The following is a 26,243-nucleotide window of genomic DNA, read 5'->3' on the forward strand; positions in this document are numbered from 1 at the left end:
TGCCTTACTCTGATTCTCTCTCCATTTAGCCTCCTGGGAGCCAGTTGCTGAACTAATTTTCTCGAGGGTGACTCTGTCATCAGGAGAGAAGTTTCAGCCACCAACTTTTAAAAGCCCCACGAGGACCAATTCCCAAGAACCAGGAGTTGCAGCACTTCGAGGTCATGACCTCACGGTCTTCCCTAGTGTTGTGGGGCCAGAAAGTCTCCTGACCTCAGAAAGCCTCAACTTCCAGCAGTCAATCCAGGATTATCTAAACTCAAGATGTTCCGGGAAATAAAGGGGAGCTCGCTTTTGAAGGAAAAAATGCCTCACTTTTTCCCCCCTCTTAGTTAGGAGTATTATTTTAAACGCATAAAGTACACAGTTTACATTAGCAGTGCCATAAAATTTCTCCTTCATGAATAACTATCTTGGGAACTTTTGCTCCACAGTCCATTGTCTGAAGGATGCCAGTTAATAAAATGCCTCTTTGAGTCAGGAGTTCAACTACAGTCAGTTAAAATGATCAGAGATATTTGGACAATATTGACAGAGATAAATGGACAATATTCAGAGATGCAGTATGCTTACTTGTTAAGGCTCTGATTTCTAGGTTCAAATCCTAGCCCAGGTCCTGTGCTAGGGTGATGTGAGCATATCACTGAGCCTCTCAAAGCCTTAGTTTCCTCTTCTGTCAAACTTGCCCCAGAGCTGTTAGGGGAATTAAATAACATAACCCATATACATTCCTGGCACCCGTTCAGTAAATATTAGCTATTATTTATTTTTGTTGCTATCATTATTCCTTAGTGTTGGCCTCTCAGTATCCAAGGCAGATGTCAAGTGTTCCTGGGCACAGGTATGGGGTAAATGTTTCCTTCAAAGGGCCTCATTTAGAGGAAGAATGAGTCTTCTGTTATGCCAAACTTGTACAGCTCTCACAGCTAATGCCCTCCCCCACGCATGTTCTTGTCAAAATCTTTTACCCTTAGGGATTCATGACTCAGCACATTTTTTTCTGGAATTACCATTGAGAGGCTCTGACACAAAACAAAACACAAGCTGTTCTTCCACAAATCGAATAAAATTCACTTTGTAAATTGAATTGCTATGGGAATTTGAACCTTAATTTCCTTAAGAACTCATCATCTGAGCTGTTAGGAAGGTGGGCCTGAAATTAGGCAGAAAGCAAAATGCTCACATTTGTTTATTGAACACTAATTGGCTTCAGCTCATGGCTCTTGCCTCCCTCTCCCTTCCTGGGACATCTTTCAGATTGACTCTTGGGGGAGTGTAATTCCTTACCAGGTCTTCTGGGATTCTATTCCTATCAGGTCTGTCACATTAGTTGCTTCTTACTACATATATTCTTTTCCCTAATGAGTGATTTACTTTTATTATCTCTCCTTGCAAAAATAAAAACAATATATATTTAGAATTTATTTTTTTTTCTAAATGATAGTCTATGAACATTGGCAAACAGCGTATTTTCTTTTTTTTTTTTTAAGCAGATTTTTTTAAGTGGGGGAGGGGCAGAGGGAGCAGGAGAGAGAGAATTCCAAGCAGGCTCCAACCCAGCCCAGTGAGGGCTCTCACAACTCTGAGATTTGTGAACCTGAACCGAATTAAGAGTTGAACACATAACCAATTGAGCCACCCAGGTGCCCCCAAAGCATATTTTCTATAATGAATAATTAACTGTGGTCAAGGTGTGCCCTGCTGTAGGTCACCTTAAAACTATAAAGCCCCGGAGATGTGAGTGCTTTTCCTTCCTGAAAAATGCCTCATGTGATAAGGCAAGCTGTCATTCCTCCAGCTTAGATCTGAAAGCTCCTCCATATCTGTTCCTTTAATAGGGCATTTGCCAGCATAGCCTAAATGACTCTAGAACCATAATAACCAAGGAGAACAGATGCTACTGGCTGTATTAACCTCTAAAAGATGAAGGGCCAGGTTCAACAGTCCATTTTCATGTAGTCACTATGGCTGCTGGGAGAGTGGCATTTTGAGAATTCCTAGGCAGGATCCCCTCCTGAAGGAAATTCTCCCTGAAGGTGAGGTGTGAACAAGGCCTGATGGAGAAATCAGCCGAAGCCAACAAGACTGCCATGCTGCACACAGAGTCAGGATGAGTTCACATCCCTGGACAGAAGTGTTGAATATCAGTTTGATAAAATGGGATAACATAGCAGACCCTCCTCTGCTCAAGACTGAACACAGCTGCAGCTTCCAAGTGGCATTTTAACTGTCACTAGCTGAAAGGCACAAGTGAGGATTAGAGCTGGCTCTCTGGTTCGTTGTCAAAGCCCTGGGTAGTGGTGTGAACCAAGGAAAGGTGTCAGCAGAAGCATGAAGAAAACCCCACTGGCAGCTCTGATGGAACTGGGAATGGATGTTGCAAAGAACTCTGAAAGTGTGTGCATGTGTGTGTGTGTGTGTGTGTGTGAGAGAGAGAGAGAGAGAGAGAGAGAGAGAGAGACAGAGAAAGAACTGTAAAACTGTGGGTGTTTGAGAGAGATTCTCCTCATTACTTCAGCCTGCAGTCCACTGAGGCAATAGTTATGAAACTTCTCAAGAAGACCTTGTTTCAAGACCTGAGGCATCCCAGGCTTTCCAGAAACACCTGAAAATTGAAAATCCCCAGGTTGTTTTTAGGTAACAGGAAGCCTCCTTTAGCTGGGCTTCTTCAGGAAGTTGGAGATAAACTTCCTTTGTGGGATATTGGCTTTGCCTTAGGGGACTTTGCCCACTGGGGAGAGACCCTCCCTGACAAATTTTTGGGAGGGATGGGGGTTCTCAGTGGAGGAGACAGAAGTTTAGTGCCTACTTAGCTGGGATTGTTCTGTGACTAGGATCATGCCCAGGAAATCCATGGAGCAACAACAGCTGTTGTAACTACCTGGGGTCTGGTAAGCTGAACATCCGGGATAGATACTAACAAGAAAGTAGCCTGGCATAGGGGGAAAAGCATGGGATCTGGAGTCCAACAGAGCAGGCATGAGTTCTGAGCTCCTCCAACTACCATCTACTAGGTGAGTAATCTCAATTTCATTTGTTAGACTCTCTTAGCTTCATTCTTGTTATTGGTGAACTATATTGTTGGAAGATTTAGAAATAGTAGATGCAAAATGTCCAGTATGTAGTAGTTTCTAAAAACATAGAAAACCTTTTTAACCTCTGCTCCCATAAAGTGAATCTGGTAGATTGGATTCTTATCTCACTGCTATGTAATGTGGGCATATTATCAAACTATTCAGCAAACAATGTGTGCATAGTGGTGGTATGGTAGGGGAGAGTGTATCACTTGCAGGGGCCATTCTAGCTTCTAGAAATACAAGAATAAATAAATAAATAAATAAATAAATAAATAAATAAGAATTTTATGTTTCAGTAGGACCAACTGATATCCAGTAAAGTATAAATACAGAACTCACTTTTAAAAAATTTGCTTTTAATTTATATATTCATTCAACAAATTTTTATCTACTACACACCATGTGGCAGGTACACAGGCATTAAGGTAATGGTGTTAAGACAAATGTGGTCCTTTTGTTCACAATGATTTCTTTTCTTTTTTTTTTTTTTAAATATTTCGTTTATTTATTCATGAGAGACACAAAGAGAAAGGCAGAGACATAGGCAGAGGGAGAAGCAGGCTCTCTGCGGGAAGCCTGATGTGGGACTTCATCCCAGGTTCCTGGGATAATGTCCTGAGCTGAAGGTGGACGCTCAACTGCCACCTAGGTGCCCCCACAATGATTTCTTATAGCAAAAGTTAGATCCCATGGTACTCAAATTAGTAATTGTGCTTTAAGGCCAATTCTCTCTGTAAGATTGTCCTGGGGGAGGAAAAGGTATACATGTATGTTTGCTGTGATAGTAGATGCAATAGTGTGCCACCTAGATACCCTTCAGTACCCGGGCATTCATTTCCCTAGGGACTGGGATTGGCTACTGAGGGCTCACAGTGGAGTCCTGCTCTGGGAACTGCCTTCAGCTGGAAGGATCCTACTACCTCCTCAAGGAAGACAGTGTCTAGTGACCCTGGACTCAGTGGCTGATGAATGGCTTCTTTGACTAAACTTGGACTACTCCAGAGAGCCATCCCAGCTATAAAGCTTCCTCTAGAACCGAGGCCTCTGTTGGAATTGATTCATAGCTTAACTTCTCCCTCTGCCCCATCTTCCTTCCCTTACCTCTTTACAGGTGCTTTTCTGGAAAGCACTTCCCAGTAAACTTCCTGCCATGCAAATTGCATTGCACAGTTTGTTTTCACCAGGAAACCTGACAGAAAACACCAGTAATTTCAATACAGTGGGATAAAGCCCTGCACACAGGGTGTTCAGGCACTCTCACAGGCACCAAAGATATAGCTGTGTGCAAGATAGACAAGGTTCCTGTCCTCTTGGAGCATGTCAGGGCCTCAGAGCTAGTTGCAATAGAAGCCTCAGCTCCTATGGGAAACTCTGGAGCTGGAATGATCCTTCAACATTGTCCCAATTGAGTTGTCACCGCTGACTCACGCTAAAATTCCTAAAAGAATATATATATATATATATAGGAGCCAAAAGGCCAATCACTGATTTGTATGAGCAATATAATAACCAAGAGGACTGGACTTTCCAGTTCACCTGGTAGTCTCCGTTTCCATATAGTTAAGTTCAACGGGAAGCCAAATACCACTAATTGGAAAGTATTTGAGGTGCCCGGGATCAGTGCCATGGTAGCTCATTGAGTGATGTGCTAATAGCATCATGAAGAGACAGCTTGGTTTAAACTTTGTCACTCTAAGGAACTGCCTCTAGACAGTGCATAGTTGGGCACAGACAGTATTTGCCCTCATGACAATCCTTTTATAAAAGCACTGTGGCTAACCAACCCCTGTTCTCTCCCCAGTATGCTACAACTTCTGATCAGGTTACTGCCAAGTGCTACTGGTCATAGCTTCTGGGCAAATGTCTACTCAGAGGCGTTATGCTTCATTGCATATTTTATTGCTCAGAAGGTAGTCTGCATGGGCAGAACTTTTGCTTGAGGGAGCCACCATCACCATGAGACAGATGAGGAAACCAAAGAATCAAATGAGCCAAGCAATGTGCCCAAGGTCACCCAGCCAGTGTCTCAGGCACAGGCCTACTCCCTCCTGTCTATTTATGGTGATGGGGAAGTAAATGTGCATCTGGAAATGATCTGATCCAACCCCATGACCTCACAGAAGAAAAGTAGGCCAGAAAAGAGACAGGGTCCAGAACACAACTACATGCCCAAATTTTCCTGTTAAGTTGACTCTTAAGTACAAATAACACAAGATCATTGTCTTTGCTAGTTTCTTTACTTCCTGATGTGACAAAATGTTTTAGGCTCACCGATCTTGTATATTTTCTACCCCATATCTGGAGTTAGCCATTCCTCTAAGGAGAATAAGGGGATGATTTTTAGACCACAATCTAGGTACTTGGGATTCTCATTGTTGGTGGGTTGGGGATTGTTTCTACAAAATAGATATTTTTATTTTTTCAACAGAAAATGCAGCATGTGCTAATATTGATAATTCTTTTTTTTAATTTTATTCATTTATTCATGAAAGACATGCAGAGAGAGAAAGAGAGAGAGAGAGAGGCAGAGAGGCAGAGACACGAGCAGAGGGAGAAGCAGGCTCCATGCAGGGAGCCCGATGCGGGACTCGATCCTGGGTCTCCAGGATCACGCCCTGGGCTGAAGGTAGAACTAAACCTAGCCACCCAGGCTACCCTAATATTGATAATTCTCATTTAAATTGAGGATCCTGTCATTTTTTTAAACCTAACTTCACTGATTTTATGTTTATACTTATATTTAGACTATTTGATGTTGAAAATTCCAATTTGCATGACAATATTTGCTTTATCCTGTCATGTGTATAACATTTTCAAAATAATGATATTACTATTATTACTGGTAACACAATTACTGAAATACTACTTTACAGGTCTTTTCATCCTAAAGTAATCTATTCAGGATGTGCACTCAGATTAGTATATTTTAATCCTTTGAAATAGTTCCTCTCTGTGTAATTAAGTCACCAACCTGACCCTTGTAAGTTGTATTTCTTCTATTATGTGAGCTTAAACATCTTTCCATATATTTAAGGGACATTTTATTCCTTGTAAACTGCTTTTCTATAGAATTATTGATGTTTTATTCTCTACTTTTAGAAACTTCTATATATTAGGGATATTTGCCCCTGTACTAAAAGTTAAAATTATTTTTCCCAGTTTGTCATTTGTCTTTGTACTTTACGATCTCTTTTGCCATGTTGAAACATTTTTAGTTTGTATTTGACAGATTTTTTATTGAATGTTTTCAAGATGATTTTAAATACAAATTTATATATTTTAGATACTTGCTATGTGCCTGTTTTAAACTTGTATTACCTTCCTTTTTTTAGGATTTATTTATTTATTTATTTATTTATTTATTTATTTATTTATTTGAAAGAGAGAGAGCACACATACAAACTGGAGCCGGGTGAGAGGTGAGGGGGGAGTGGGTGGGGGGCAAAGACTCCCCACTGAGCACAGAGCCCCCTGCAGCATTCCATTCCAGGACCCTGAGAGCATGACCTGAGCCTAAGTCAGACACTTAACTAATTGAGCCAACCAAGTACCCCAAACTTGTATTAATGTCCTGTAATCATAATATAAAGTTTTAATGTTATAGGGTGAACTTCATGAATACTTTCATTTATGACTTTTGTGTCACATTTAGGAAGGCCTTCACAACTCCAAGAAGATAAAAAAAAATGCATCAGGATATATTTGATTATAAGCTATAGAATATCAAGCTAAAAGTTGTGACTATATTAAGAATATTTATTATTTTGTATAGCAAAAAACATCTAGAGGTACAAAAATCCCAATATTCATTAATTTTGTGGCTCGAGAATGTCATCAATTGACACATGCTCTTTTTATCATTTTATTTTGCCATAATAACAGTTTACCTCTCAGGCTGGCCTCAGAAGGCCACCACTGTTGCAGGTATCACAGACAAACAACTACAGATGTAGACGCTGGAGATACCTCCTTATGGTTCTGGAAAATCATTCTCAGCAGTCCCATGGTGAATCTCAAGTCCCAACTGTGTCTTACACTCATTTCCAATGTAATCCCTGGCCATGGAGATGGAATCAGCAGGAGTGACTAATGAAGATTTATCCCTGGGACTTGGGAAGGATTTGAAACAAATGATCACCACATATCTGAGCATAATTTGGATTTTGTGAGCAAGAAAAAAGGAAGAAACCACTAGTGGGTAGTTTTACAATTTCTTTCTTTTTTACATATAAATCCTTGATCCACCTAAAATTTATGTTGATATAAGCAGTGAGCTAGGGATCAAACTTACTATTTTTTCCTAAATAACAAGCTATACATCCTATTTATTAAATGCTTTATCTTTTTAATCAGCTCTTTTATGAGAGTTTTGAAAAGGAAACATTAAGGAAAAAAAATTGCTGATCCCATTGGAATTTTTGATCAAGTCTTTTGAGTTCATACTCTAACATAAACTCCTGTGAGATAGTACCTGAAACTGCATTGCTCACACATGCCAAGTCCATACTGTGGGAGCTGGAGATGTGATTTCTCTCTCCATCTGAAACCTAGATAAACATATGGAATATAACTAAGAAATCATGAGTCTTATGCTGAGAAGTCATGTGAAATGCTAGCCATATTTTTGTTTTGAAAATTGAATGCTTAAATATACTTGTATCTTATTTATTATAAAAATAACCAAATGCCTACTATCTGCCAGGCACATAGTATTCTTTAGAAGCTAAGATTTTTAAGTAAAGATGAGAGATAAAAGCAAATATATTGTGTGTGTATGTGCATACATGTGCATGTCTATGCATGCATTGACATAAATGTGTGCATGTGTACGCTCATGTGTATGTATGTGTGGGTAGGTATGTGTGTACATGAGTATATGCACATGCACACGTGTGTGTATGTGTGTATACATGTACCTGCATATGTGTACATATATACATGCAATGGAAGAAAGGCAGTTAAGAGGGATGGGAGTGTGAGGGCATGAGGAATTTTTAAAATATTGTTAGGAAAGATTTTGCTGGTGAGGTGACTTGTGTGTAGAGGCGTGGTGCAAACAAGAGGGTGAACTATGTGGCTGTCTAGGGAGTCCCAGGAGGGGAAGCAAGTGCCAAGGCCCTTAGCAGGAGTGTGCTTGGCACTGGTGGGTGCAGTGGAGAGAATAATGAGGACATGAGATCAGATTGAAGGTGCTTATAAGCGTTAATATGGGGCTTTATACACCATTGTAAAGATGTTGGCTTTTCCTCTAAATAGGATTGATAGTACCTAGTGATGAGGGTGAGAGAGGGAGAGAGGCTGAGTGAGGGAGGAATGAAGGGAAGATGGTAGGAAGGAAAGAAGGAACAAAGGAAATAAAGAAGGAAGGATGATCTGATTAATGTTTTAAGAGGATTATTCTGGATTTGGGGTGATAATGGACTACAGGAAGACTAGGGAAAAAGCAGAGAAACAAGGCAGGAAGCTACTGTGGTAGTTTAGTTGGTAAATGAGGGTGAATTGGAACTGATCAGGGGTGATGAAACGTAACCAGATTCTGGATATACTTTGAAGGTAAGTAGAGCCAGGAAGATCCATTGACAGGTTTGACATTGGGTATTAAAGAGAGAGGCAAGGATGGTTCCAATGCTTTTGGCTTCAGCAACTGAAAGGATGGATTTGTCATTTGCTGAAATGAGAGCAATTTTGCAGGTTGTAAAATAAAAGTTCTGCCATGGATATGTTAAGTTTGAAATATTCATTCCACATTCAAGTAGTGATATTGAACAGGCGATGGATGCACAGAAGTGAAGTTCAGGGTTGCTGTCCATGCATTTGGGAGTCATTAGTCCCATAGAAAGTGAAACCTCAAGTCTGGTGAGATCACTTGTTGGTGATTGTACATAGCGGGGAGAAGAGGGGCAGAGACTGAGTCTGGGCATTCCACCATTTAGGAATTTGGAAGATAAGATGGAACCAACAAAGGAGGCCAAAAAGGAGCAAGCAAGGGGATAAATAGGAGGAAAAAGAATGGCTTCTCTGAAGCCCAGTGGAGAAAGTGATTCAGGAAAGGGGGATAGTCACCTGTACCATCTGATGGATGGGTCCGGTAAAGGGAAGGCCACAAACACTGTTGGTTTCCCCAGTGTGGAGACAATCTGGTGCTTGGTAAGTGGGATGGAGGAGCAGTCAGTACATGAGTGTCTTGTTTAGGTTCAACAGGGAATGGGGAAACGTGATAGGGAACCATGAATACAAACAACTCCTAAGCAGTTTTATTCTTATGTATGATGAAAATATCATTAACTCTGTTGACTAGTTGACTTGGGGCTGTGCTAATTAGCCAAAAATTACTACTTCTGTTACTCTGTGAGGTTTAAATACAAGGTCAGTTTGTTTTGCTTTGTCTCCTGGGTAAAAATGAATTCCTGACTTTGGTTATCCAGAATAATCACTTCTGGGGATGACCTGAGAGAGTGTAGACAGATAATTACAAGCTTATCCGCAGTCCTGGAAGAACAACTTGAGATGTCTGATCCCTGGCTTCATTTCCTATGGAAGTTATCTTTACTGCATTGAGCAAACTGGGACAACCCATTCCCATTGGGCCTATAGGATGGCAGGTGCTATGAGTGAGTGGGGAAATAAGAACTCCCCTTGATTCTATAGCACTGCTTGGCTTACAAAGTGATTTTTTTATCCAGTATCTCATTTGATCCTCATAACACCCACACTATTTAGGCCAGGAAATGATGTTAGCCCCATTTTATAGTGGAGGAAATTAAGGATTCCAGTGACTGAGGAACTGCTTTATGGCATAGAACTAGGGTGGACACCTAAAACTTCTGACCATGTATCTCCTATTCAGTCAGATGCTACTGCCACTTGGCTTCAGCGAGCAGCAGCTGGTCTGTTGCCCCTGGGTCATGTCTTCCTGGTCATATGAAGGGAAAGAAGGAGAGAATGTAGGCCTCACCATGGCACTTCTGCAATCTGAGGCACCACAGTCTGCCTCAGTTTCTGGAAGTCAACTCTAGCCTGACCTCTGGCCCTTTTGGACAATATTTTTCACAAGTTGTGATTCAAAGTTTGATGAGAGGTGCTTGGCACTGGTGGGTGCAGTGGCAGATTGTGCTGGATGACCTCTACTTCTATTAAAATCAAATGTAGCTCCTTTTAAAACCAAGAGATTAAAGCATTAGATGAAAGGACAGGTGTCCCTTCATTTTGTGTTCTTGAGATTATATAACTTCTCTTCCATTTCCAAGAATGTTCGAGAACTAATTTTAGAGAATGTAGTTCACATACTAATGTTCCTAGTCAAAACAAATGAAATCTATCTATATTTTAGGCTTGGATGAGAGGAAATTAAAGGGAAAATTTGGAGCTGAGGTGATAGAATTGATGAAGCTAAATTTTATCTGAAAGCTGGTACTCCTTTGAGACATTGTAATGGCTTTAAAAAGGTGTCAAGGTGGGGCATCTGGGTGGTTCAGTAAGTTAAATGTCTGCCTTCATCTCAGGTCATGATCTTGGGGTCCTGGAATTGAGCCCCATGTCAGGCTCCCTGCTCAGCAGGAAATCTGCTTCTTCCTCTCCCTCTGCTCCTTCTTCTCTCCCCCAACTTGTGCTCTCTGCTCTCTCCCTAGTGCTCTCTCTCTCTCTCTCAAATAAATAAGCAAAATCTTAAAAAAAAAAAAAAGAAAGATGTCAAGATGAGATCATTAGTATCCTCCACCAGCAAACACATACTGAGTGTCTGAATGTCTGCAGAATGGGGGTCACTGGTCTGATTACTGATTACAGAGTAAGGTGAATTCACATACGACAGGGTTCATTTTTCTAGGTTAACCTCCAGTTTTATGGTTCTTGACACTTAATGGAATTACTAAGGACATCTCAAATTCTGGAGGGAGAGAGGACAGATAGAACATCCTCCACTGGGTCGTCTGAGTGGCTCAGCGGTTGGGAGTCTGCCTTTGGTTCAGGTCATGATCTTGGATGGGGGGATCAAGTCATGCATCGGGCTCCCTGTGAGGAGCCTGCTTATCCCTCTGCCTGCATCTCTACCTCTCTGTGTCTCTCATGAATAAATAAATAAAATCTTAAAAAAAAGAACATCCTCTACTAATCACACTTGCTACTGTAGCCCTGAGAGCCAAGTAGCATAAGACCATCTACATGAAGGACCTCTTGAAGACCATGAGGGAGATAAGATGGTGAAGGCCACATAGTCTAAGAGAGGTCTTCTTCCAGGCCAGCAATAAGTTTGTATCCAAAGAGATGTGTGCATGTGTGGTGGGGTGGGGAGAGGTGAGAGAGAAGGGTAAAAGGACTGCACATGCTGGGGAGACCTTGAATCAAACAGACTACTTGGGAAGTAGTGAACATGCATCTGGTCAACAAGTGCCTATATAGTCTTACATTCTCACCATGATACTAATAGGTAATTTGACAGTATTCATCAAAATTAAAATGTACATACTCTTTGATCCAGCAATTTCACAACTAAGAATTTATCTTCATCTTGTAGATGTATGCAAAGATGTACACAAATACTCACTGCAGTATTGTTTGTAAGAACAAAGCTGGAAACCACCTCAGTGTCTAACAAGGGAACTTGATAATTGCATCCTATTATATTGATATAGTGAGTTACTCTGCAGCCATTAGACAGTAACTGACTGAAATGGAATGTGTTTCAGAACATATTAAGTGTGAGTATAAGGATATGTGTGTGTGTGTGTGTGTGTGTGTGTGTGTGTGTGTTGTATATATGTTAGTCAGGATGCCATTAGGAAACAGAATTTGTCCATGTGGAGCAAATGAGTGGGTGCTATACAGAAGTGTGGGCAGAGGCATCTAGAAACTAGTACCAGTGGGAAGGCATTATCATCCTGTAGTAGAAACTGAGGTTCTCCAAGCAGGTCTCTTTTTCATGGCTGATGCACACATTCAGGGGGCTGAAAATATGAACCGTGGTTGGCTCACAGATGACTCCTCTCTTTGTTGCCCTCAGCCTCTATAGGGGAGAGCCTCATTCAGGTTATGTTCCCTCTTGGGGGCAGCCAGGGCCAATGATGTAGGCATACAAAAGCCCAGCCCCTTCTTCTCAATTCGGGACAATTCTGAAGGGCCATCCCAGCTCCAGAACTCCTTGTAGCACCATCTGAGGTCTCACTGAACTGCATTTCATGTTAGCTTCTCCTTCTGGTCAGTCCCACTTTCCTCTCCTTATAGGTGTGTATCTAAAGGGCATTCCTCAATAGGCCATCTGCATTCACTTCACCATCTTGGTGTGTTTCCAGGAAACCTAGGTCTAAGGTCTATCCCTAGATCTGAGGGGGCTGAAGGTGCTGGTGCCTGGAGTTGGTGTTTTATGTAGGAGGTATGATGTGGAAGGGTGCAGCTACCACCAGGGATGTAGGGCCAAAGCAAAGGAAGAAGAGATACTCAGACTTCTCTCGCCTACCCTCCAACCCCCTTCATTGTCTCTCACTGGATAAACCCAATAGGAAACCAGCCAGCAAAGAAATCTGGATAATGAGGCATACATGGGCCACCTCCAGGGGACAAAAATAGGACATAAAATAGGTTGGGAATGGGAGTGTCAAAGGGGGAATAAGTGACACAGTATCTCCCACCTGTAAAAACAGGAGGAATATATAAATCTATGTACATATACGCACAAATAATATATACTTGTCTAGCACAGAACATTTATGGAATGATTTCAAATAAAACATAGTGGTTACTTCTGGTTAGGGAAACTGTGCCCTTCATTCTCTTCTGACCATACAAATGTTTTTTATATATACATATGTGCTTAATGTTGTATTTGAAAAAAAAATTGTGCTTCTGGGTAAGGAACTAAGGAGAGAGGTTAGACTGAACGATTGGTTCCTTCACTCATGGTTGATACCAAGTGACTTACTTTGTCCTGCATGAATACAGAGAGGAAAGAAAGGTCCCTGCCCTACAGGAATTTATAGTTTACTGTGGTGTAGACAGTGACAATAATGCAACAGGACAGTGGTATCATAGAGGTAGATTGTAAGATATAATGTACCAGAAAAGACTTTTGGTCTACATCTCTTAGAAAGTCTTCAGCTTCTAGGAGACAGAGCCAAAGCAGAGGTGAAATGATGAGTAGAGGTTTTATCACACTTGGCCTGTAGGGCTCATGAAGAATAATGGAAGGATAATGGATAAATAATGCCAAGAGAAGGATGGACCTTGTATACTATTGTCAAGAGTTTAGGTATTGAGAATCCATGGAAGATAGTTGTTGTTGGGTTTTTTTTTAATTGAGGTAAAATGAAGTATATGCAAAGTGATGACTTCTGTCAAATGTATGCACCAGTGTAATTACTTAGCCCAGTCAACATTTCTAGTACTCTAGAGGTTCCATTGGTTAATCTCCACCTCCCACCTCCCAGAGGCAACCACTATTCTAATTTCTATCAGCAAATATTAATTTTACCTGTTGGTGAACTTCATATAAAAGGAATCATTTACGGGATGCCTGGGGTGGCTCAGCCGTTGAATGTCTGCCTTCTACTCAGGGCATGATCCCAGGTCCAGGAATCAAGTCCTGCATAGGGCTCCCCACAGGGAGCCTACTTCTCTTTCTGCCTCCGTTTCTGTCTCTCTCTGTGTCTCTCATGAATAAATAAAGGTTTTCTTTTTAAGGAATCATTTAGGATCTACTGTTTTGCATGTGACTTCATTTACTTAACATTATGTTTTTTGGATTAAGCCCTGTTGTTTGCAGATAAAGTATACAATGCTCAGCTAAATCTGAATTTCAGAAAAACAACAAATAATTTTTAGTAAAAGTATGTCCCATGCAATATTTATATTTAATTTGCTAAATCTGGTAACTTTGATCCATATCGTGTTTTTAATAGTTCTTTTTAAAAAAATAGTTCTTTTTTTTTAAATGCTGAGTAGTATTCAATAGTATGAATGTACCACAATTTGGTGATATTTAGGTTGTTTTTGGTTATTATGAATAAAGTCCCTATGGATATTCTTGTATAAGTCTTTTTGTGGGTGTATGTTTTATTCCTCTTGAGAGAAATACTTAGAAGTAGAATAGCTGGGTTGTGAGGTTGGAAATGCATTTTTTTGTTATAAGAAACTCCCAGTTTTTCTAAGATTTTATTTATTTCGGAGACAGAGAATGAGCAGTGAGGAGGGGAAGAGGGAGAGAGAAATAAATGCAGACTCCCTGCTCAGCAATTCCAGGATCAGGAGATCATGACCTGAGCTGAAGGTAGATGCTTACTGATTGAGCCACTATGTATCCCAGAAACTCTAAGGTTTTCATTTTATATTCCCTGGAAGAATTTGAGCAAAGTAATGATGGAGTGATGGGCACTGCAGGGCTGAGGGACTGAGTAGCAATGAAGATACAGGAAGGGCTTGGGGACTAGGGCAGTGGTATCATCCGGCTGGTATGGAAATATCTCAGTATTTTATTATTTTATTTTATTTTATTATTTTTTTAGAGAGAGTAGGAGAATGCATGGGCATGTGGTTGGGGGAGCGGGGTTTGGGGTAAGGGAGAGGGAGAGAGAGAATCTTAAGCAAGTTCTATACTCAATGTGGAGCCCAAGGTGGGGCTCCATGTCATGATCCTGAACTCATGACCTGAGCCAAAATCAAGTCAGACACTCAACAGACTGAGTCACCCAGATGCCCCCAAAATATTTCAGTATTTTACAAGTGATGTAGTTGTGCCAGTGTCTAGCTCCTAGAACAGCAATGTCCAATAGAAAAACAATGTGAGCCACATATATAAAGAATTTCTAGGAACCAAATAAGAAACGGGAAATTACTTTTAATATTTTATTTTACTCAGTAGATCCCAAATGTTATCATTTCAACATATAATCAATTTATAATTAATGAGATCACATTGTTTTGAAATCCAGTGTGTATTTTAAACATACCTCCCACCTCTCTTCAGGAAGTAGCCAATGGCCACAAGTGGACCATGCCATTCTAGAAACTGTGGGGAAGCCTGCCTCCTTACTCTCTCTTTGCTCCTTGGGTTTTCGGGAGGTGACAAGCTGTTTACAATTTCCTGCAGGGCCTTCCTGGGGGTTCCTTCACTGTTTAGCTCACCTGTAAACACACACAGCCCTTAACAGGCGTAGAATTTACAACATAGACTTGGTGGCTTTTTCGGCTCTGAGCTCAATTATATTCATTAACTGGCCCATTGCTTAATGCTGGCTTCATTACTGAACCAAAGTGTGATTTAATTGCTTTTTAAGCTCCTTCGAATTTTCAGACCTAATTTACCAGCAGCCTGGAGCTCCAGACACTCAGGCATCTGTGGGGTTTACTAAGAATAAATAGGAATTCACTATGCACTGAGGCCTTCCTTGTAGGGCCTTCCTAGGCCTGTGATTTCCTTTCTTATTCAGCTGCCCAAGATAAAGGATCTTTGCCTTCTCTTTTTGCCTTTTCCAAGCTGGCAACACCTGCCCGCTTAAGAAGCATTTCCTGTGCTTCAGCCCCACCTTGTGGTATAGGAGGAAAAAGTCCAGAAGTAGGCCGCATCCATCTTGGGATCATTGAGCATAATTAACAGCCGTGAAAGGCCATCTGGCTTTTGCTGTCTTCTTCAGTCTGAGAGGAAATGAGATTTGTTGCTGGGCATGGAATGTCTCCTACAGGCTAAACTGCCTGCTGAGAAATCGGGCGGTGTAGTGGGTCCAATTTGAATGAAGCAGAGAGTCACGCAGAATCACAAATCCAGGCTGCTACTGTTCTATTATTTGAATTGAATTGTGTCCACGTTTCACAGATGACTTGGCTCAGCTAGAGAGCTTGGCATCTCCATTAGCTGTTACTGTAAAATGTTGAGTTGATGCCTTCAGTTACTCCAAGTTAGGAATTAGCTTCTGGCGGTGGACGATACACCCTGGAAATTGCACTCTCTTCGTGGGTCTGCAACCCAATCTGCAGCTGAATTTCACTAGCAGACATGTTGGCTTGGGCAGCGTAGGTTGAAAATAAGTGGCATTAGAAAACCAGGAGACAGAGCAGAAGCTTTACTGATATCCATAACCTCACATGCTTCCCTATTATCTCGCACCCATATTCCTTAATCTCTTTATCCGTTGCTTCTGTTGGAAAGATGTGAGCTTGCAATTTCCTTACTGGTCCAGAAATGCTGATTGACTCACTTGTGGTCATACTGTTAGGCACTGGGAGAACTTTATTGATTAACTTACCGTTCTTAATCATTGCTTCATCCCACAAATTTCCTATTAAAAATAAGTCATCAGATTTTTGCAGAGATATGTTTGTAGTCAGTGCTGGATAGAGTCAATATCCTGAGGCTCCCAGTTTCCCAACATCAGAACCTTAGCTTGATTGTGGTAATCATTTCATGATGCATATGCTTGTCAGATCATCACATGACATCTTAAATATACACACTCTTGAATTTGTCAGTATCTCAATAAAGCTGGGGAGGGAAGCACAAACCTTAGGGGACCTGTGTATTGTCAACAATTGAAATCTAAGCTTTACCCTTCATTAGCTGTGTAGCTCAGACAGGATGTCTATTGATCCCATTTCTGTGACTCCATTTCCTCTTCTAATTCACTAAATTAATAACATATACAGGCCTTAAGCAGAGGCCTGCAACCTAAGTATTTACTGATGAGTAATTGGTGCTGGGACTAAGTGAAGGTTCAAGATGAACCTGACATGAGTGCCTCCCTGGCCTCCCTGAAATCCTTGCCATGATGGTGATGCTGATGCTGATGATGATGCAGCTGGTATGAAATGTCCTTTGCCTTAGTCAGTTTGGGCTGCTATACAAAAGTACCATAATCCAAGTGGCTTATAAACACAGAAATTTATTTTTCATGGTTCTGGAGGATGGAAGTCCAAGATCAGGGTGCCAGAATGATTGGATTCCAGTGAAGACCATCTGGTTTACAGATGGCTGACTTCTCGTTGGATCCTCTGCTGGAAGAGCAGAGAGGGAGAGCTAGCTTTCTTCCTCTTCTTATGTGGACTCTAATCCCATCATGGAGGCCCCACTCTCATGACCTGATCATCCCCCAAAGGGCACACCTCCTAATGCCATCACATGGCGTTAGCATTTAATATATGAATTTTGGGTGGGCAGAGGGGTACCCAAACATTTCAGCCCATAACAGCATTATTCAGAGTGTTAATGTCATTGTGTCAAAAAGAGGGTCAAGGAGGCATTCTGAGGAGCAGCTGGACAGCCCTGATCCCATCATTGCTGTGCTCACCTTCTGGGATTTTACCCTAAGGGCTTTGTTCCTAGGATAAGCATGAGAAGACCTCAGGAGAACACCACATTAAGCTCTTATCCTGTCTTATTTTATTTTAAAATTTTTTATTTATTTTTTCATGAGAGACACAGAGAGAGAGAGAGAGAGAGAGAGAGAAGCAGAGACATAGGCAGAGGGAGAAGCAGGCTCTATGCAGAGAGCAGGATGTGGGACTTGATCCTGTGACTCCAGGATCACGCCCGAAGCCAAAAGCAGACACTTAACCACTGAGCCACCCAGGCATCCCTCTTTATCCTGTCTTAACATTTTTCCAGGATTTAGCTGAGAGGATCTTTTAATGAGGACTACTGGGGAGAAAAACAATGTAAGAGATTTGAATAGATAGCAGGCTTGGAATTGAGAGGAGAGCGGACAAAAAGGGGTTGACGGCAGGTCCTGGACACAAGCTTCCCTGACTCCAGGCAGTCGGCTGAGCAGGGCCTTGCTGACCCTTTCCTGTCTGACAAGTGAGCTGGGGATCCCATGACCCCAAGTGGAGATCCTTCCATGTTGAGAAACGCACATCTGCCTATAGGATTCTAATTACATATTCTGACCAAGGCAAGCAATGGTGGTGGTAATTAATAGGGCCACAAAATATATTCCTCCAGCCTCCAATCCAATAGGGTCAGATGGCACTCGCAATTCCGATACTAAATAAAAATAGAAACAGCTCCCTACTTTGAATGCTCCTTAATCAGGCAACACTGTGGAGTCCTGTTCTTAGCTCACTGTTTAATTTTTTGCTAAAGCTTGCAGACTACCATACCAGTCACAACTGTGTCTGTGGGAGGGAGGGGAGTGGCACAGGAAAGGAACCTCAGAACTAAAAATTTCTTCCCACCAGGTGGCCTCAGTACCTCTGCTTCCTGTGTGACTTTCTCCTTTGGGTTAAGGCAGTGGAAATCCTTAAAGTACAATCCCGCTAAGGGAGTAGATTGAAGCTTTTATCTGTCACTTTAACCTTAGTATTAAAGAAAAACAACAACAAACCAAAAAACCAACAAACAAAAAAACCCTTAGTATAAAAATACATTATATGGACTTTGTGAAAGGTGAGCTTTGATGGGGGGTAAGTAGTATGCACTTACTTGCCAATACACTCACACACACACATATGAAATATGTATAATTATATATATTAGTGACATATATATATATATATATATATATATATAACATGGAGAATAGATAGCAAATCTATGAGCAAAAAGCTTAGCTACATGGCCAATAAACTTAAGACTGAAAGTATTTGCTCAGCATTTATTTGTCTTGGCAGGCAACAGCAAAGTTCCTCTGTTTGCCCTTGAAGGTATGAAGAGGTTTAGTGCTTGAGATGCTTTTCTCAGAGCTGGATCCTAAGGGCATGTTCAAACCTCAGTGGAGGGGCAGACTTGGGACCCACTGTGGCAGTAAGTTGCAGACCAAATCATTGGAAAATAAGTCCTAGTTCAGAAAGAGACCAGAGTCTTGTGAAGAGCTGAGTGTCACACCACATGTTGGCAAGCAGCTGGGGAGAACTTGGCATGGAAGCAGTTTGTGAGTCTCTTCTGATTTCACGGGCCTAGAAACAAACCAGGAGAACCAGGGACTTGAAATTTCTATCTTCATAGGAGACAGAGTGGGCTTCAAACTCTCACTCTTTGCTTTCCTAGGTGTATTAATAGGCTATTTAGATGATATTTATTATCTCATGTAACAAGAGGTTGGAATCGGGGGGCAGTTCCAAGGCTAGTAAGGTAGCTCAATTGATTCCATCAGGTACTCAGTTCTGTCTGTCTTTCTGCTTTGCCATCATCAGTATACCAGCTTTTGTCCTCAGGAATATTCTCTTATGGTAGCAAGATGGCCACTGTAACTCCAGGTATTCTCTCATGATTATAGCTGAAAGGGAAAAGAGTGGAGAGGGGCAGTTTCTTTCTATGAGGCAGGAAAACTAATCTCAGAAGCCCCTTGAACACTTCTTGAGTATCACTGGCCTGGATAGGTCACATGCCCATGCCCTAGTTGTGACATTTTTAGCCTATGGAATGGGGGTAGACTATCAGCAGCAATGAAGTGAGGGCAGTGTGGTCTGATAGGCAACTAAATGAAACACAGGGCAAGAATCTTAATATTTCTATCCTCAGTTTCTTTTTCTTTCTTTCTTTCTTTCTTTCTTTCTTTCTTTCTTTCTTTCTTTCTTTCTTTCTTTCTTTCTTTCTTTCTTTCTTTCTTTCTTTCTTTTCTTTCTTTCTTTCTTTCTTTCTTTCTTTCTTTCTTTCTTTTCTTTTTCTTTCTTTCTTTCAGATTTATTTATTTATTCATGAGAGAGAGAGAGAGAGAGGCAGAGACACAGGCAGAGAGAGAAGTAGGCTCCATGCAGGGAGCCTGATGTGAGACTCGAACCCCAGACCTGGGATCACGCCCTAAGCCAAAGGCAGATGCTCAACTGCTGAGTCAGCCAGGTGTCCCATCTATCCTCAGTTTCTTTAGACATAAATTGGCATTTCAGAATTATGTTCTGCTCTACACAGAATGTTTCTGTTCCCTCAGAATTCATATGTTGAAACTTAATCCCCAATGTGATGGTATTGGGGGGAGGGTGCTTTGGGAGGTGATTAAGTCATGAGGACAAAGCCCTTGTGAGTGGTATTCATGCCCATACAGAAGAGGCCCCAGAAGAGGCCCCAGAGAGCTTCCTGCTTCTTCCACCATGTGAGGGCACAGTGAGAAGTCAGCAGTCTGCGGCTTAGAAGAGATCCTTCACCAGAACTTAACCATGTTGGCACCCTGCTTGCAGACTTCCAGCTTCTAGAATTGTGAAATAAGTTTTTATTGTTTATAAGATACCCACACTGTGGTATTTGTTATAGCAGCTTAAGCTATGTTCCTTGTGGGGTGCCTGGTACACAAGATGAACTCAATAAAACTGTGTTCGTTCCTTTCCAGCATCCAAAGCTTAAGAATTTCAGGAACCTATCATCCCAACAACAGTCATGTATTCTGAGGTCATGGGGGCCAGATAGGACAACTGATGGGGGCAAGTGAACTTGGCTTGGATAGGATTGGCCTCTTCCTACTGGAATTCACAGAGGAGCCTGATGGTAAGTGATGAGGAAGAGGGAGAGGAAGAGGATAAACCTCATAAGGAAAAAAACCCCAACTTTTAAATGCTTCCTATGCAAAAGCAAAGCACTTTGCTTTTCAAGTGTGTGTATTTTCAAGATCTATTTCATGACCCCACTTTGGAAATGGTCCACCCCAACTTCCTTTACACGGGTGTCATTTCAAGTAGTGTTGTTATAAAATGGAGAAACATCAAGCACATTTTCATGAAGATGTGACCAGGGTTAGCCTTTCCCATGCTAAACAGCATGAAACAAATATGAACACTTGTACTTTCATGTATGGTCATCATGGCAGGGAGGTGATAGGGACCATTGATGAGGCACCCTGAGAATCCACAAGTGACTGGAACAGTTGTGATATTCAAAGGGAGAATGGACACTTAATGTGCAAAGAAGGAAAGAAATAGGGAAATATTATTTTGGAAACAACAATGAAAGTATTGACACAAGTAGTCATGATTAATATGTTAAAGATCATTAGGCAGATAGTTGAAGGATGACTGAACATCCCTACACTGCTAGGATAATACCACATAGTTATGTGCTCAGATGCAAAGTGAACACTTTCTACTACAATATAATATGAGACCATCATCACTCTAAGCCAGGGGTCAGGCTAAGCATTCCAATATTATAATGTGATACAACTTGAACCCACCAAGCCTTTACTTTATTTTTATTTTATTTTATTTATTTGAGAGAGAGAGACAGAAATAACAACAGAGAGCACAAGCAGGGAGGAGAGAGCGAAGCAGACCCCTGTTGAGTAGGGAACCCAATGTAGGGCTCGATCTCAGGGAGCAACAAATCCAAATCCAGAAGGTGGAACCTTCTTCAGGATATTTGGGGCCACCTAGTTCATAAGTCAGAGGAGGGCAGTGAACTAGGCTAAAAGACACTGAAGGGAAAAAATTAAAAATGCAATTTTATCACCATCCTGTGTTGGATATTAGTTTGAACAAACAAGCTAAAGGAGATTTTGGGGTCAGTTGGGAAAATTTGAATAGTGTCTAGATATTAGTAGAGATAATGTAGAGACTGTTGATTAAAAAATAAATCATAGATTTTACTTGTTTGCATTTATCATATATCCTGTTTCTGCAATAGCAGTTTATTTTAAAAAAACTTTTAAGGGGCATCCCGGGTGGCTCAGTGGTTTGGCGCCTGCCTTCAGCCCAGGGCATGATTCTGGAGACCCGGGATCGAGTCCCACGTCGGGCTCCCTTCATGGAGCCTGCTTCTCCCTCTGCCTGTGTCTCTGCCTCTCTCTATGTGTGTGTCTCTCGTGAATAAATAAATAAAATCTTTAAAAAAAAGACGTTTAAAAATTATTAATCTTAACACGCATAGAGGAGAGAGAATGAAAAAGCACAAACTGTTTAATTTTCAATTTTGCTGAAATCCAGCTTAATTTAGAGAAATAGCTATGAAGAGTAGTTGTATTATTTATTCTCATCCCCCTTTTCATCTCAGGAGCAATTGTTGAAGCTGCTGGAAGTGGCTGCCTTAAACATTTTTTGTGACTGTCACACAATTGTAATCAATCTGGCTACTTCCACCCAGCAAAGGCATTTTCTCAGTAGGGTTCCTGGAACATATTTTAAGCCTAAGAACTTCCCGTACAAAGTATATCGAATGCTTTTGCTTTTTAATAGTTGGAACAAATAGTCTTTCCTGATCCCTGCCCAAGAAAAACTGAGACGCAGAGCAAGGATGTGATTTCTCAAGGACAGATAGCCAACTAGAGGCCAAGGAGGTGGGGTCTGCTAATTTCCTTCCCCTAGTTAATTAATTAATACATTAATTCATCACATATTTACCTATCCTTCATTGTATGTGGGCACTAGGGGTGCATGTGCTGTTTCTGCCCACAATCCTGACCCCCCTCTTAGAGAAGTGCTTTGTTTCTCTGGGAAGGCCATCCCCTGAGTTCAAGAGACCCCAGTCTTTTGGTAATGGACTAAAAATCCAAATGTGCATATATGAATTTTCATATGAAAGATGTGAAACTCTTAGTTCAACATCAAAGTTCAATCGCAGGAGCAAAAGTGTGCCTTCCCCCTCTGCTGGAAGAGGCAATAATCCAATGGCTACATGTGGGAAAATAAAAGAGAAGGAATGTTATGCAGAGAAAAGGCTTCTGTCTGGACTGCATGCAGTACATCTTAGGGAAAATATCCTTTACTCCATTCTCTGACACTCAAACAGCCCTCTTAAAAGATGTAGGGCTTCACTCTTTCATTGATTAATCATTATGCAAGTACTTTTTAAATGAATGTTGCACGCAGAAGCCACAAGTCAGGTGTGGCTGGAATGGGAAAGGCTGGGCTCAGCATTTCACTTTTAATCCTTTTTATTTTCCATAGCAGAGAACCATCCCGAGAGGGACAGAGCTGGACCTGGAAATAGATTGTTCCAATACAGAGCATCAATTGTTTGAGCAGCACAGGCAGGGCCTATGTTCCTCTGGAACACTATTTTATAGCTCTCTGAAAAGTGCATTCTCGTAGAGCCTCTAATATGGGATAAATATCCAATGGTTAATGGATAAATGATTGAATGAATTAATAAATGGGGCAGAAGAGACAAATGTTTTATACAGAAAGATTCCAAATAATCTCTGTAGATACCCCACTCTCAGTGAGGTGAAGCAAAACATCCCACTCCTTAACTGTGGGATGTACACAGTGACTTTCTTCCAAAGAGTTCCGAATGTAAAGGGAGAAGGACAAGAGACTAACTGTACAATGGAGAAAACTGCCAAATTCTACTTTAGCCAGTTGATCAAGGTCAACATCAATAGTTATATATCATTTTAATAGCATATACTCTTGATACAATGTGATGAAAAAATGCTACTTTATCCCTGTGATACTCCTCCAAAAAAATTTCATAATCCTAGTGGAATCATAAGAAAAGCATCAGACAAATCCCATTGGGACAACCTACAATATACTAGACTAGTACTCCAGACTATCCCAGTCATCAAAACAAGGAAAGCCTGAGACACTGTCACAGCCAGAGGGAGCCTAAGAAGATATAATGACTAAATATAATATGACATCCTGGATGAGATCCTGGAATAGGAAAAAGACGTGAGATGGAAACTAAAAAAAGAAAAAAAAATTGAAATACTTTACCTTTAGTTAATAACATATCAGTGTTGGTTTATCAATTATAACCATCAACTGTAACCATCCTAATGTAAGATGTTAGTAGAGGAACCTGTATGTGGGGTGAGTGTATGAGAACTTTGTATTATCTTCTCAATTTTTTTTTGTAATATAAAGTTACTCTAAAATTAAACTATGTTTTAGAAAACCAGGCAGCCCCAGTGGCACAGCGGTTTGGTGCCACCTGCGGCCCAGGGCGTGATCCTGGAGACCCGGGATCGAGTCCCACGTCAGGCTCCCTGCATGGAGCCTGCTTCTCCCTCTGCCTGTGTCTCTGCCCCTCTCTCTGTGTGTGTCTCTATGAATGAATAAATAAAATCTTAAAAATAAAATAAAATAAAAAACCAACAAGATTTGGGAGATCTTGTATTAGATCTTATAGATGTGTTGTGGGTCAACTACTCTGGAATAGATCCTACATACTTTGGTGGCCATAGAACACTGTGCATGGTGACATAGTCACTTTTTAAAAATATATTTATTTATGAGAGAGAGAGATAGAGAATGAGAGGAGAGTGGAGAGGGAAAAGCAGGTTCCTCACTGAGCAGAGAGCCTGATGCAGGACTCAATCCCAGGACCTGGGATCATGACCTGAGCTGAACACAGATGCCCAACCCACTGAGCCCCACCAGGCACCCTGACATGGTCACTTTTTTTTTTAAATTTTTTATTTATTTATGATAGAGAGAGCGAGAGAGAGAGGCAGAGACACAGGCAGAGGGAGAAGCAGGCTCCATGCACCGGGAGCCCGACGTGGGATTCGATCCCGGGTCTCCAGGATCATGCCCTGGGCCAAAGGCAGGCGCTAAACCGCTGCGCCACCCAGGGATCCCCGACATGGTCACTTTTTAATGGCTACTTCTTTATTTTTTAAGATTTTATTTATTTATTCATGAGAGACACACAGAGAGAGGCAGAGACATAGGCAGAGGAAGAAGCAGGCTCCCTGTGGGGAGCCCAAAGTGAGACTCCATCCCAGGACCCAGGGATCACTCCCTGAGCTGAAGGCAGATGTTCAACCACTGAGCCACCCAGGTATCCCTTAATGGCTATTTCTTGAGAAAAGTAGCCTTGTGGGATGACATATACATAATCTAAATAGTGCACATGAAAACAATGGGCTCTTGTATAATTCATATTTAAGTAGTTTTTTTCCTGCTTACAAAGGTAATATATGTTTATCTTAGAAAATTTGAAAAATATGAAAAAGCTCAAAGAAGAAAAATTTCTTTTTTTTTTAAGAATGTATTTACTTATTTGATAGAGAGAGAACAGGCGGGGGGAGCAGCAGGCAGAGGGAGAGGGAGAAGCAGGTCCCCTGCTGAGCAGGGAGCCCAATGTGGGGCTTGATCTCAGGACTCTGGATCATGACCTGAGCTCAAGGCAGATGCTTAATCAACTGAGCCACCCAGGTGCCCCAAGAAGGAAAATTTTAAGCCTTCTCAAGAAAAGAAGTCTCAATGCACAAGACATTGAAAATATTTGATAGGAGGCTGTAACTCTTTCCATGGATGATTTCCATCTGAAGCAGCTGCTGCATGTGTCTTTTCTCAAAGGTTGGGGATGACAAGATGGCTAGCAACTCCAGTGTGTGAAGGTCCTAGTTCCAGCTCTCACTGCCACTTCCCTCGCATCAGAGGAAGAATTGCTAGTTAAATTATTAGCAGTTAGTTTTACCACAGGCCTGAGAAGGTCAAGAATTAATAACATGATTGGCATTTGCTCTTCCTAGCAAATGGAATATGTGAAAATTTTAGTAAATAGATTATTATCATATATTGTACTAAAGCCCTGTTCTTATTTGGATATTTTTAAAAAGCATGCTTTTTCCTCCTTCGGGGTTATTGTGGGAAAACCAAAAAGAATATATTGATAGATCAATAGGGCTATATATATGAAAGGAGTTTTAAGCAGTTCAGTACAAACAATGGGTTATTTTTTCTTTTCTTATTTTTATTATTTATACTGGGGGCAGCAAAATATGTATTTTTAAAGATTTTATTTTTAAGCAATCTCCACACCCAACATGGGGCTCAAACTCACAACCCCAAGATCAAGAGTTGTATGCTCTAGTGACTGAGCCAGCCCGGCACCCCAAAATATTTCTATAAAGATTAGATAATAAGTATTTTAAGTGGGGTGAGGTGGCAGGAGCACATGACCCCAACTCTTCCCAAAGGTTTATTTCCCTCTTGGGATCATATCCAATTCCCACTGCCATCTCTATTCTCCAACCATTTTTTGGAATTCCAGGCCACCATTGAAAATTGACCCTTCCAAAAAAAAAAAAAAAAGGAAAAAAGAAAGATGAAAGAAAGAAAGAAAGAAAGAAAGAAAGAAAGAAAGAAAGAAAGAAAATTGACCATTCCCTTTTCTCTCACAGTCCCTGTAAAACACAGCTGGGATGGTAAGAGAAAGGCTTTGCCAAAATCTAAAGGATTGCAAAAGGGAAATATACTATAGACAGCACCATGAATCTGGGCACTGATGTGTGTGTAATTGTGCTTAGCTGTTGGCATTTCTGCACAGTTCCAACTGTGGGGCCTTCAGGAAAAGAAACAAAGCCAGGACAT

This window comes from Vulpes lagopus, chromosome 3 (assembly GCF_018345385.1).
Source record: "Vulpes lagopus strain Blue_001 chromosome 3, ASM1834538v1, whole genome shotgun sequence".
NCBI lineage: Eukaryota > Metazoa > Chordata > Mammalia > Carnivora > Canidae > Vulpes > Vulpes lagopus.